The sequence below is a fragment of the Carassius auratus genome, unplaced genomic scaffold (genome assembly GCF_003368295.1).
Source record: "Carassius auratus strain Wakin unplaced genomic scaffold, ASM336829v1 scaf_tig00017518, whole genome shotgun sequence".
NCBI lineage: Eukaryota > Metazoa > Chordata > Actinopteri > Cypriniformes > Cyprinidae > Carassius > Carassius auratus.
The window spans coordinates 104,475-120,210 of record NW_020524793.1 but is presented as its reverse complement, the minus strand read 5'-3'; the positions used below and the strand labels follow the sequence as shown (position 1 = coordinate 120,210).

At 37.2% G+C, this 15,736-nt stretch overlaps 1 pseudogene; it reads right to left on the bottom strand.

Moving 5' to 3' along the window:
• The window catches only part of LOC113075717 (ecto-NOX disulfide-thiol exchanger 2-like), a 117,455-nt pseudogene that overhangs the window by 34,961 nt on the left and 66,758 nt on the right, over positions 1–15,736 (bottom strand).

Here is a 15,736-nt window from a genome sequence, read left to right as displayed (position 1 = left end):
ATTCCTTTATTTCTACTGTGTGGAAGAAAGTCGTATAATCTAAGGAATAATAAGCATTTCAGGTTCTTTCAAAAACATTCAAAAATGTTCACACCCCAGATTTCTGAATGGTAGTGTATATATTTGAATCATCACTGAAGATCAGGGGCTGATGGGCCAATGCTAACCAGATAAAAATATGGAAAGAATGAGAAGGATGTGAGGAGGAGTAGTGATAAACTGCATTCATACACTATAAAAGGGTTAGACAGAAGGAAACCGGATCACCATGTTAACAAATGAAGAGAGACGTGCATAAAAAACCCCACTCCCTCATCAGAACCCAAATCAAAGCAGACATGACGTCAACATGTGGAAGATCTAAACCCATACTTTTATCTCAGCAAGATCTAAAGTTAGAATCAGGTGCGCCAAACCAGATTAGAGAGAAACTTGAGTTGGGTGGAAAAATCAAAACAGGTTTCCAATCTCTCCACAGTCTGAAATACCGTCAACGAATACAGAACATTTCTAACGCTGGCAATCTATCTAGGACAGGACATCCTTTAGTAAGTCTTGCCTCAGCTTGTGTCAAAATGCCCATCCTAAAGAGACTCTGCCCTACATGAAAAGTCAGGAAGGAAGCAGCCCCTGCTCTCGAAAAAGAGTACAGATCCATGAATGGAACAGAAGATCATGTCAAGGTGAAGATCAGCAATGTGTTCTCCATGGAAGAGACAAAAATAACGCTGCTTGGCCACACTGAAAGATACTAGAGGTGGGCAATATTGCAAAATTTGGTATCGATCCGATACCAAATACATATAGGGTCAGTATCGCCGATACCGATACGATACTTTTTACTTTTAAAAAAATAAATAAATAAATTGTGTAGGGGAGTGCTGTAGTCTGTCATTATTTCTGAGGTGGATGAATGATTATTTATTTATTTATTTATTAATGTATTCAAGTTCACAAAATTATTAGTTATTAGGCACTGTAGAATTTATTCTTTACAGCCTTTTTAAGAACAAAAAAAAATCTCTCCCTTTTTTCTGGTTTTAAAAGCAAATGAAATAAAGTGCACACAATTATTACTGAAAAACAAACAAAGAACAAATATACCTGTGCAATTACATTCCCTGAGCCCCCCTTCTGGACTTCAATGTGCTATCATCCGCTTCGCTCACTCTGTTCACTGCTCCTCGGCGCGTTGTGTCAGTGAGTCACGTGACGACACAACAACGAATCACAGCAGAGCAGCAAGAGGGGGAGGAGTAGCAAACTGGGCCCAGATGTGAAAGCAGCGTTTGCTCAGGATTGTAGAGGTAGAAGACACGAGCAAAGTATAATGAACGCAGATGAGAGATATTTAAATTAAAATATCGATTCAATTATAATTGTATCGATCCGATACCAATACCAGTGTTGGCATCGATACTAACGATATTTCGATCGATCCGCCCACCCCTAAAAGATACAACATGCAGTGGAAATCTGCCTTCGACTAAAAGTCGAAATAAGTCGAAGCTATTGAGTTCGGGTTGGGTTTCTGAAACACAGCAAGGCCAATCTGACATCATACAGCCTCCCACAATCTCAGTTTCAGAGTTTGTGGCACCATCTTCCCTGTACACAACACGCTAAGCGTTTCAATGGTGCCTGGAAGACTCAACCTTTGATACACCCATGAATACAATGACTACTAATAGTCAATGAACAATAAACTGGGTTAAGAGAAGGTTTTTGACATGAAAGACCTTCACCTTTAAGTCTGTAGTGTGAGAAGCTTGAATCAGGCTGCTAGCCCATCTCTCTTAGCAGTTTAAGAGTAATGTGTGATGGTTCTTTGTTGGGCAGGATGGACGTAGCCCTCTGTTGAGGTCTTTCATGTGCCTCACGGCAGCAGGTGCAGGTCTGCTTGTGCTCTGGCACTGAGGTAATAGGTGCTGGACTGATGAATTATGGGACCTGCTCTCGGCTGGCACGCAGCGCATTAAGCAGGCTGAGAAATTACAGACCTGTTCTCCAGGAGATGCAGCCTGTTAAAAAATTAGAGCTTGGAATGATATTTATTCATGGCACCTATAAGACAGATGATCCTCACAAACAAAAGGCCTCTCCAGATAAATAAAACAATACATTTGTTCAGAACCTAACCTAGTTTAATCAAAAGTAGATTGATCAAATACACAGTTTCCCAGCGCTGGATCCTCAGGATGGTGTAGATTGAGGAAAGGCAGGGGAACACCCTCGGGCGGTAAATCTTAACTGAGATTATTTACATTTGTTCTCAGAGCAAACCCAGGAAGGATTTTTCTCAAGCCTGAGGAATAATAGATGTGGAAAGTACACCCATGTTTTCTTGTCTCAGCTTTGTTAACATCTACTCCAGAAGAAAACTAACAACTTTAGAGACTCTGAGCAGTCTCTTAAATGAGAAGATATGCAATACCCTTTAAATAGATAAGCTTGAGTTAAGGGGGACGATATATGGGTGTACTGTGTCAACACACTCTCATTCACAACACTAGCTTTCTCTTCTGTCAACACATATCACTTATTAAAACCAAGCTGCAAACGTGTTTTATTCAGAGATCATCACAACCAGGAAAGCATTAACATATGACCATCTATCCCTGCTTTTACATATGAAGAAAGATGTTCTGATTGGCTGTCACACATCCAGTCATGTGATACCAAATTTTCACATCACAATAACGGGCTCTTTACCGGGAGTTTGATTGACAGACAATCTGACCAATCATAACACCGATTTTTTCCGACAAACAAACCAGACGGGAGTAGAACAACATTGTGGACTTGAATTTGAAAAATGGCATGTACTGATGTCTTTCCGTGGTTGAATCAAAGATATCCTGTGATGTTCATTAATGTTTATTTAGTGTTATAACTTGAACAGAGGAAGAGTTTGTGTGCCGCTTTAACTGGGGTGCTAAAGTGATCTGTCACCACACATTAAAAGGGTTTCCTTTCTCTTTGGAGTGTCACAAGCTCTTGAAGAAGATTTGTAAAGTTAAAAAAAGACTAAAGTCTCAAATCCAAAGAGATGTACTTTATAAAAGTTGAGACTCTGCCACACCCTCTAAAATGCCTAATTTAAACACACCCCACATTTCTACGTCACTATGTGTAAATATTTGCTTAATGCCGTCCAAATGTTCACGCAAAGAAAGAAGGCATGGTTTCAGTAACACAGATAGGGTTGAAGGAAGTCTTTACACTTTATTTGGTCTTCCAAAAGTAGATGCATTTAGGAAGTTTTAGGATTACTTACAACAGAACAGCAACACATTTTATAGACGACCGTTTCGTGAACCTGGGAGAGGAGGTCATTCTGACTTTGATATGACATTCTGGTGATTCTGAATCAGCTACTGTAAGTATGTTTTGTTATTATTTAAAGTATTTGCTATTGCCTGTTCAAATGCAGAGTTTTGTGTGTGTGTATGTATCACAGTGTCTTCATCACTGTGTCTGTCACACCACTCTGTTCCTCTTTCGGGCTTGAACTGATGGTAAAACTAAAGACATTATTAACTTATTAAAAGATGAAGTTCGTGATTATAGAAAAGGGCATTATATTTACGACGAGTGCTTGCAGTGAGTGCTTTCTCAGTCCATTACGCAGTGGAACGTTTCAATTTTAACCATTTGATGGAAAATTATCTATGGTGCATTATAAAAATCTAAACAATTTAGATAATAAAATACCTAGAATTATTCACAGCATTTTGAAAAGCCCACAATAACAATGCTGTGCATGTTCATTAGTCTATTACAAAACATCGGCACATCTGCACACATCATTTACACTTTCAGCGTGAATGGATTTTTCAAGGAGATTTTGTATATATATATATATATATATATATATATATATATAAATGTTTTCTTGTGTTCCACAGACAAAAGTAAGGAATATAGGTTTGGAACAACTTGTGTAGTTGAAATGTCTGAAATTCTGCTGAATATCTAACAGTAACATCTCCTCAAATTATGCAAGGGAAACAGAAAAACAACCAATAAAATTTATGGCAAAACGCAAGAACAGCTTTTCAATTATTTATTGCGGGATTACTTTGAACACTTTAAATATTGATGCTGTATTGGTATGCGTGCTGGATGTTCCACTAATAATATGCAATGCTTCTAAAACTTAGATTCGCTCTGGGCAGCTGCATTAAAAGGCAGCCATCAATCAAAAGAGCAAGAGAGTCAGCCTGGCATTTAAGAGCGGAGAGCTGCAGGCGACCCGCCTTCCTCCGCAAACGCCCCCCTCAGAAGCAGCACTGAAGAATGACACAGTTAGACGCTGTGAGGCATGTTGGCTATTCTCAAATGAGGCATGCAAACCGTCTCCCATTGAAATAAGTCAGCGTGTCTCTGTGGGAAATCTGCAACTGAAGATCTGCCGTTTCACACTGCAATTCACCCCTGACACTGGCAGGAGTTCTGGGGGCTGGAAATCACTTTAACCCACTAAACCAGAGTATAGAGCCTGAGCTGTGCAAAGATCTGCGCTGACAGATATGATTTTGGCCTGTATAATATTATTATATTTTTTTTTTTACAAGAAGTTCACTAGTGCAATGGTGAGATTTGGTAAATAGAGTCAAACAATGCCCAGTTTCAAGATCTGTGTTAAACTGAATGCCAATGGATTACCTGCTAAAGCCAGTCTCTTGCTCAAAATCCTTAGTTCGTCTCTCAAAAATAAATATCTGCCATCAGATTGACAAGTCCTTGTGTCATAGTTTATGGACAGTTTATAAGACAGTCAAATCGTTAGTCATGTTGTCAATAACTGTACTCTGAAGGGATGTTCTGATGTAAACTACTGTATTGAACAATATGCCATATGCTTATGTATGCCATATATCCATTTCAAAAGTATACGTTTACACATTACTGTATGTGGGATATTGATTGAAAGAGACTGGATACAGTTCCCAATTACACTTTTACTAGTAGACTGACCAAAAACAAAAAAAAACCTTTACAATGCCATTGTGATATAGAAAAGGAAAAATAAATATGGCCACAAATATGAAAATAAGTCCATTTTCAGAATGTGTCTTCACAGTATAAGCTTTCCAACTAAATACTCATGAGATGAATATCATTTCAGAGAGATGGTTTATCATTGGTTTATCATCTACATTCTCAACATTAGTTAAGATTCACTTGCACAATTTATGCCAAATTGACAAAAAGTTTAATAATAATTTGTAAAAATAAAAATAAAAGTGTGCTTGGCAGTTTATGACAACTAGATTAACCATTTTGCATTTAATGAATTATATGATGAACTAAAGACTAGATGTTTTGAGGGGTAAGACTATTGCACAGAAAACTGTATAACACATTTTGAGCAACATGACATTAGCAGCTGATAATGTAGGAAACCGCAGATAAATGTGCGTAATCAATTGCATGAATGTACAAAAGCAATCACAACTTGTTCAAAAGAATGAGAAACTGCTTTTATGATGTGTATAAATGACTAGATGATGTGGAGGTTGTACAAGTGATTTTGAGAATTTCATTTCTGATTTGAGAAATGCACCAAAGTGACTGAGAAAAACTGTAAATTTATACAGCTGAAGCATGATGCAAATAACATTCAGCTCACAAGAAGCAAGCAGTCGATTCTCAATATGCGCTCCGCAACACAACATAAAACTAATATAATCTATTATAATCTACAAAACGTCAGGCATTCACATTTTGTGAAATAATGGTCTGAAGAAATGGGAAATAATCCGGTCCCAGTTCTTTTATTTCTAGTAAAAGATTGACTGATTTAGCAAATGGCCAAATGGTTGCAAATAATTATGATTCAAGAACATACAAATATATTAAGTGTCCAGTGAAAAGAAGGACAGAGAAATTAGAAGGACGGGTGGACGGACGGATGGACAGATAGATGGATGGACAGATGGAGAGATAGAAATATAGATAGATAGATAGATAGATAGATAGATAGATAGATAGATAGATAGATAGATAGATAGATAGATAGATAGATGGAAAGAGATAGATGGATGGAGAGAGATAGACAGATAGATGGAGAGAGATAGACAGATAGATGGAAAGAGATAGACAGATGGATGGAGAGAGATAGATAGACAGATGGATAAATGGACAGACAGACAAGACAGACAGATAGACAGATAGATAGATAGATAGGTAGTTAGATAGATAGATAGACAGACAGATTTGACTGCCTTGGGGAGGGAACATGTGGAGGAACATGTATTTGTGGCTCTAAATCACGATCATACAAGAGACAGAGTTCAGCTGGAGTCTGTTCTAATTAGCTTCTTTCCTGATGACATTGATCATAATATGAGCTCTGCATGAATCCTGCGGAGCTGCGCAAGTATAATGGATCACACAACAGACCCACATTCCCTGCCTAAGGAGAGCCGAAATATAGAGTGGCATAAAAATATGCTGCGGTTAAGCCTGTGGATCCCCCCCCCCCCCCACCAAAGAGAAATAACACACATCTCTCTTTGATGCATTCACAGCAGAAGTCTTATTTATACTGAAGAATGAAGAGTCACAGGTCCCCATGAAGTGAGATCTGTTCAACAGCAGAAGCTGAGAAACCTGCTTTGGAGGGGTAAATGCTAAATAATAAAGTCTAGAATAACAGAGGATGTGGAGGAAAATATTCACAAAGACACAGGAGTCTCTTTTTAATACTAGAGAAGTGAGCAAAAGTGAGCTAAGTTAAGAAGTGAGAGAGTCCATACTATATTCCTGTGAATGGAGAGTCAACAGAAGTGGGGAGGTTTCATGTTGTTCTTAAATCTACTGTAACACAATCTGATGACATCACTAGGGTTTACGAAAAACCCCTTCTTATGGCTCATGAGAGGCCAGCCAATTAGAAAAACCAACATCCCAAATGGCGCAATCCAAAACCATGCAGCTCAAAACGGTGCGGTGTGCAGACGCTGTCTGCGGCATGAGACGACTGAAGATGCTCGAGAACAGCAGGTCAGAGATTCTGAATAATTAATCAGAGTGAAGTGCAAGCCAGACCGGAGCCAAGTAAAAACACACAGTACTGTGTACTCGTCTAAGATACACTGTAGTAACAAGGGCTGAGTGATACACTGAATATTCATTAGGGGTGTGTGATACTGACAAAAAAAAATGGTATCTCAATGTTATATTTTTCTTACTCTTTTATTTGTGGACTCACAAAGCTCTTTATATTCTCAGTGGTTTGTTAGTTCACACATTATAGGGTTGTTAACGGTTGAAACAAAAGCAATTTTTGAACAGCAAAAATGGCACAGAAGAGGCATCTGAAGTGGCATTTCGATTTATAACAGAGTTGGCATAAATGCATTATATATATATTAATTATATTAATTAAATTTCATTATTTGGATAATGAAATAGGAAATTATATTTAAAAAAAAATTAAATATGAAATCGAAACTTCCATGCTTAATGAGTCATTGAATTATTTTTTAAATATATACATTTGATTCAATCAGAAAGGGCGCAAGCATCTTTATGAACAGGTTATTAATAATTAACTCAAATGATTTATTCCAAAACAATGATTCAAAGAAGAGCTTTGACACTACAGTTCTGCTCTGGCTTTGTTTGGGGCCACTTCTTATTTTTTTGCAGAGCGAGTTAGATACTCAATAATCGCACACTGTTAAGAATTTATTTTTTGGGTAAATATTGCTGATTAGAGTTATATTTACAATTTACATGTTTACGGTATAAAATACTGAAAAACAGATGTTAATTGGCATCAGTTGATGTTTGGCTGAAAGAATTTTTATTTACTGAAAAAAAAAATGGAAGGTATAATTTCTTTAGCTATAATTGCACAATCCTTGTAGTTGCTGATTGTAAGTTTGCACTCTGTATTTTAAAAGAGGCTCACTTCATCTCTCTGTTGATCATGGCATCAGCTGTGGGTAATGGAGGCGGGATTTATTAAACCGTTGGCTGAATGGACTACTCAGTGTCATATTCATAAACGTATAACTCCAGCAAAGTTCAGGAACAGAATGGAGTTTGTGGTGAGTTTAGTTTGGCGGACTGCGGATGTTGGAGGCAACAGCTGCTCCCTCTGTGTGATTAATGAGGTCCGACTCGAGGCAGACAGTCCTGCTCTTCCCTCCACCTCCAATCAAAACACAGCCTGAGCCAATGCCGACTGAACAGAGCATAACAACATCACACAGACCCAGTTCTCCCCGCAGCACGGTGGAAAGGACGGGTCAGCAGAAAGCTCAGATCAAAGGCTGTGTACTTTATATACTGCCTCCTGCTAAGCAACCTATGGCAATCAAGGAAAGAAATCGAGACAAGGAATGTTGATTCAAGGCCTTCATCTGTATTCTTCGAGTCTCTGCCAGAACCAAGAGGAGGCAAAAGGCTCCCAGAAATCCCGGCGGCGGGACTGTTTGGAATAAAAGACCCACAGTACTGATGGAGCCAGGACACATTAACAGCACTAAGAGCTATTTCATTTTAGCTCATTGCATGGCTCACAGATCAATAGTCTTAAAATAAAATGGCCATCAGCATTTCTCTTCTCCCAATGCCAGTCTATAAACCGCTAGGCAAACTCCACATTTCGCTCTCAGGCAGTGATCTTGGCAAATGGGAGCTTGAAACGTTTGTGTGGCGGCCACGTAAACAGTGCAAATCAAATTTGATAGAAAGATAGTGTAGGTGGCTAGAGCATCCCCACGGCCCACTTCATTTGAAACATGCGCCTATAGCGTACCACATTTGCGCATATATATCTGCGACTGCGCTGCTGCAAATGTGACTTTAAATAAGATGAAGGAGGTGATTTACCAAACTCCACAGAGAATGGACTCTAAAACCTGAGAAGAAAAAAGACACATGCCCGTATAAACCGCACCGGGTGTCTTCACTGATACATATAGCCCATCATTTTGAATGATATTGGAGAAAGAACAAAAATTAGATGTTTGCTGCCTGCTGGATGACCCTCTATTGTTTTCATTTCAGCGTAATGAAAATCCATCCGTCTTGCAGTTGCATTTCTTTCTAATCTCTTTGGAATTAAATCGACGCTTCAATGGCATTTTGGATCGCTCACCTTTAGCGCTCACTAATAAACGATGCAGTGCAAATAAGAAATGAGCTCTGAAATGTGTGCAGTGGATGTGTAGGTTTAAGTGACTCATGCGCACCAGCTCCATCCAGCTGGCATTACACAGCCCCGGCTCCCAGCGTCACACAGCCATTCCTTCACATTGTGCTGCCGACTAACCAATGAGATGAAAAAGCCCTGAGACTAATTGGCCACTCTGACGGCACTGTGGGAATTTGTTTGAAGTTTCACACTGGTACTTTCACACTCTTGCTGACTCAGTCGAGCGCTCTGCTTCTGGCCCACAGGATGCATCAGCCTCAGTCTCTGGCTAATACTGCAGACCAGCAAACATACAGAGATCTTTTGCAGTGCGGTCCATACTGCAGCTTATTTGATCCCAAAACAGGTCATTTAGACAGAACCGGAACATTATACAACCAGCCTACAGTTCTCTCTTCACAAGATGATTATGGGGTGAGTACATCTGAAATCTGAAGTATGGTGAGGTGATAACTAGTAGCTTACCTGACATGATGGGTTGTCCAGTCATGCTCATGGGGGCCATCCCGAGGTTGTTCATGGCAGTCGCCCAAGCATTAGGGTCTGACATGGGCATGGCTAAAGAGTTGGAGTCCATGGCAATGTTTCTGAGCCCCTCTGAAAGAGAGAGAAAAACATAATCGGTGTTTATATTTAAAAGTGTTTGCCTCTGTCTGGAATTTGAGTGACCGGAGATCTCAGGGAAGAATTTATTACTCGATAAACCCATTTAGTCCACATTTATGAGCAATCTTTTTTTTTATTTAAAGGGGTCAAAGATCAAAAGCTTGGGTACAGTGAAATATTTTGATATTTTGAAAAAAAAAAAATCTTATGCTCACCAAGGCTGAGCTAAAAAAAACAACAACAAAAAACAAAATACCTTTCTATTTTGCATTATTTCATTTTAAAGGAACATTTGAATACATGTTAAAATGTACTTTATTTCTGTGATGTGCAGCTGTATTATCGGTATATCATTCTAATATGATGATTTACTGCTCTGATTATTATCAATGTTGAAAGGAGTTGTGCTGGTACATTTTTTATGCAGGATTCCCTGATGAATAGAAAATTCAATACCAGAATTTATTTGAATGAGAAATCTATTGTAACAATGTCAAAGTCTGTACTGTCACTTTGAATTAACATGTTCTTGCTGAATAAAAGCATTCATTTGTTTCTGACCCTTAAAAAGCACATTCATAGTTACATTTATTGATTTACTTTTATTGACAGGTTTTAAAAGACTGAGCTGAGGACTGAAACATACTGAAATGTTTGAATTGAGAGAAGAAGATGTCTTCATTAGCTTAACACATAAAACGTGTTTTATTATGACAAATTGGGAACTTCTTCTGAGAACTAAATTCTATACTAATTAACCATCACTTCAGAGAAAACAGACGGCCGTTTTTAAGGCATAACTACTGCCAGACGTCTGATACTTCAGTATCGCCCACCGAAAGAATGAACACTATAAACAGAGAAACAGAGTTCAGAAAGTTCCCATATCTGAGGTGTGACCTCTGGGTTTACAGTGTGTGTGTGTGTGTGTGTGTGTGTGTGTGTGTGTGAGAGAGCATATGCTTCCTGTGCGGAGTGGGCGGCAGTCCACAGAGGAGATCATTTCCACTGACTACTGAGAAAATGTCAACGTGTTTTGTGGTTGGTCAGAGTTAATGAAAAACAGCAGTGATAATTAGTTTTCAGGTTTTCCAAAGGGATATCAAAGGAGGTTTTGGTGAAAACATCTAAAAAAAGCACATTTATTTACAACAGAAAAACAAATATGACCTTCCCGACATCTGACTTCATGCTTCATTTATTTATTTGATGATAAATCACCCCTCAAGGGTTTACGGGATCTTTAAACATTTAAATAGCATCATGTCACGTCTGAATTAGCATGATTATACATCAACAACTCTGATTCTGCTCTCAGCTGTTCACGTAGTCGCTCTCTGAAATGATTCGTCTCTATGGCAACACTCATAGGGCCAACATGGATCCATGTGCGGCTTTGTTGTAGATAATTAATATCTATTTATTCACCTCTAAACTTCTTGGAAAACACTGAAAAATAAAGTGAACCAGGTAACACTGGCTATAATAAAGTGACTTTTCAAACTGAAATATGAAGCAGGAACCAGAATGATGTACAGAACTACAAACCCGATTCCCAAAATGTTGGTACCCTGTACAAATTGTGAGTAAACAAGGAATGGAATAATTTACAAATCTCATAAACTTATATTTTATTCACAACAAGATTGGGTATAGAGCCTCTCAGAGTGGCAGTGTCTCTCAGAAGTCAAGATGGGCAGAGGATCACCAACTCTTTGGCTTTGGAGAAAAATAGTGGAGCAATATCAGAAAGGAGTTTCTCAGAGAAAAATTGCAAAGAGTTTGAAGTTATCATCATCTACAGTTCATAATATCATCCAAAGAATGGGACAACAATCTTATTCCTACACTTGAGCAACATGTCTCTTCAGTCCCCAGATGTTTGCAGACTGTTATAAAAAGAAGAGGGGATGCCACACAGTGGTAAACATGGCCTTGTCTCAACTTTTTTAAAATGTGTTGATGCCATGAAATTTAAAATCTAAACATTGTTTCTCAGTTTAAACATTTGATATGTCATTATGTTGTATTCTGAATAAAATATTGAAATTTGAAACTCCATCATCATTGAATTCTGTTTTTATTCACAATTTGTACACAATTTGTACATTGCTTGAAATGGACGTAGACATGGACCATCGTTAACATTTGGAAACTCAAAATCACTCTGACATGACATCAGAGTGAATTTAACAGATAGCAGAAAACACGCTCTGATGCTTCAGGAAGTGTGTGTGGTTGATCTTCTGGAGATTCACATGTCTTAGATGTCTTCTTTTCAGCAATCTTCCTCTCAGTCATCCAAAACAGACTGCAGAGGTCCTGGGTATTAAGTGAAAGCATCTGTATCAGCGTCAGTGATGTGAGCGGATTGGAGCGACTGGCAATTTCCCTCCACACTGAGAGCTGTCTGTAATCACGTCATTCCAATCCTAGCCGGATTTTCCATTTTACGCTCCTCAATCACTTCCCACTCATTGGTTACAGAAACTTTACTCCAAAACTAAATACTTATTTTAAAGAACTTTCTTATACGTGCCTCAACACTGTATTTATCTTATCAAAAATACATTATAAATGATAACATTTTGAAATATTATTTCAATTAAAATTTGTATTATTATTATTATTATTATTATTATTATTAATGCTTAAAACAGCTGCTCATTTTCTTTTCAGAATCCTTGATAAATAATAAACGAATATTTACTTGAAATAAAATCTTTTGTAACATTGTAAGTGTCTAGACTCTAGACTGTCACTTTTGACCAATCTAATGCATCCAGGCTAAGAATAAAAATAAATAAATACATAAATAAATAAATAAATAAAAATTCCTAATGACACCAAAAACTTTTTATGTATATATACATTTATATAAGTCATTTTTAATCATTACAATTCCTTCTCTCTTTCATTCTGATGGCTAACAGTCCATTAACGGCTTATAAAACATGGTCGAGTCCGTAGCGCTCACACACTCAGATCAGGCTAGAAGATCATTACAAAAGCCTTATCTGGTGTAAACACACAGCCATCAAAGCATCACACTGTGTAAGTGTTTAAGATTGCTTTGGATAAATAATGAAAGCCCATACTTCACTTTCTGATGAAAAGAAGCAAGTCTTGTATACAAGCTGAGGATATGAGGTTTGTTTGTTCAAGAACTAGAACTCATTAAAAGCTCTTTCACTCGCAAGCGGAAAAATGTAAAGATTACTCAATAACTGCACAGGATGTTGGACCAATCGCCGCCTCTGCCAAACCTGAAGAGGCCATTTGTCTAGCCAGAATGAAACTGATGACGGCGCACAATCAAAAAGTAAAAAAAGAAGTAAAATGACCTGAACAAACAAACTCATGACTTAAAAGTTTTAACATGGTAAATATATATATATATATATATATATATATATATATATATATACAAACAGAGTTGCTAACTGTCTCACAATGAAAACTTGTCCCTATATCTTTTTAAATAAATTTTGGACACAGAATGACCTCTATTCAAGTGGTACTTAAACATGCCATGGCAGGGTATTTAAAAGATGTTTAAATAAATATTGTGGGTATAAATTTGGAAGCGAGGGTTTACAGATCACAATGCAAGCAGGAGAAGCCTCACGTTACATTCGTTACAATCACAGATAACAACATCCCGGATCAACACTGTTCATGTATCACAGGGGTATGATTAAATTCATTTACATTCAACCAGTTTAATATGAAGAGACAGTGTGTTTTAGGCCTACCCTTACAAGACATGAGAACAGTCTGCTATTTAGGTTTGTATGGACTTACTAACTTAAACATTAGCTAGTTTTAGCCAGAGATAGCTTACTAAAGCACAAGATGACATTGAACGTTCTGCTTGAGGCCCTCCACAAATAAATCAATGTGTGGGAAACGCTGGTATGACAACCAGAAAATCACAGTTTTTGTATTCATTGGGTTTGGGGGTAATGCTTTGATTAGATTAGATTGGATTCAACTTTATTGCCATTGCACATGTAAGGTACAAGGCAACAAAATGCAGCTAGCATCAAACCAGAAGTGCAATAAGCAGTAAGTACAGGATACACAGTGGCTACAATATGTTAAAAATGTGTAGGTGGGTGCTGGGGGTTTGGGATGGGGCTCAGTGGGCAGAATTCAATAAAGAGACAGCTGTAGGAAAAATGTTGCTCCATTCTGTTTGGGTATAGGAAATAGAATAAAAATAATTCCATTGCCTATCCTCTCAGGATACCGGGATTCAGTGTTACAAGTACCCCAGGCACATCGTTTTTTCCATTTTCTAATCGTAAACCCCATAAAAACGATTCTGAGTTTCGGATTTTCCTATGCTTCTCTATGGTGCTGAAACCTTCAAATGTCTGAGTTCCATTCCCCATGCAACTGATAATTTACTGCCATTGGTTCATCTGTGTTCGAGGGGAGGGGCTTACTGACAGGTCAATTGCCCAACAATGACACTGACTCGTTCATCTAGAATTGCATTTATTTATTTATTTTTTAATTGGCTAGCTCTTTAGAATATTTGTAAAAAATTTAGTTCATAGTACGTCAAAATTCTAAGCCAAAATGCAAACAGGGTTATTATAGGTAAATAAAACTTAATCCATTAAAAAAAAAAAAAAAAAAAAACGGAAACACAATAAAATCAAATATAAAAATCCTAAACTTATTTGATTCCAGCTAGGTTCTACTTCTCATTTTCATTACTAACACTGAATTTAATAAAAACTATATAAACATTTTTAAAAACAACAAAGATTAATAAAAATTACAAAAACAACAAAAATAATAAAACTTAAATTACATTCAATATTTTCAATAATTAAAATCTAAATTAAAAAAGAAAAGATAATAATATCTCATTGATATGGAAATTAAATTTTTGGACTTCAGTACGATTGAGATACAATTATAGTTTTTGTTAATATTTTGAATTAGATGTTAGTTATTGAAAATACTGAATATAATTTTAGTTCTAAGTACTTTATTACTGTCCATATCCAGAGGGTATGCCCTCACTGTAGCAGAACTTACTTCCCTGGGGACAGTTTCATCTCTTTAGGTTTAAATGTCCTTTGGGTCACCTTTCTTAAACTCCAGAGAGAGAGCAATTAGAAAAAAAAGGCTGTTTGAAAGTCACAGAGGATGGATGGGGAAAGGGTCCCCACAGGCATGTTTTTCTCTTTCTGTCACACACACACACGCACACACGCGCACACACACACACGCGCACACACAAACACCTTTGCCACTGTGTGGTGACAAAACTTCCTCAGTAAAGCTGTCCATGCCTCACTGGCCAAATCTCCCTCAGAAGGCCAAGAAAATCTCAGAGAAATGTATTTTACGATCTACAAGGTCTTAACAGCTAGACGGACAATTACTTGCTTTTCAGCAATGGGGACAACTTTAGCAGGAAGTTAAAGGATCATGAAGAGTTGCATGGAAGACTCACGAATTTGGGATATGTTTTGGAATGACATGAGGGTGAGCAAACTACCCTTTTAAATCGTCATTGTGAAAATGAATCAATACACAAAAGCCACATGGAATATTAAAATGAGAAGAAAATTCGGTAACACTTTATAATAACTGCACACTATTAATCATTAATTAAGCATTAGTAAACCGATAATTCATAATTTATAAAGCATTAATAGACAGTAATAAGCAGTTTATAAATACAGATATAAATGCTTTATTCTTGATTTAAAAGCAAATCTATAATGTATTTAATAATTTTATTTTCATACTTTATTCATGATCAATTTATCATTTCTCAATGAAGTATAGCATTATTTACAAACCAGTTATTTAGGAGTTGCCAGTGATTCAAAAGATCACAAGAAATGTAGTAAATTCAGATAGTTATAAAGCATTTAATAGTGGTCAGTTAACTATTATGTGAGCTAATCTAAAGTGAGGACTAGTTAT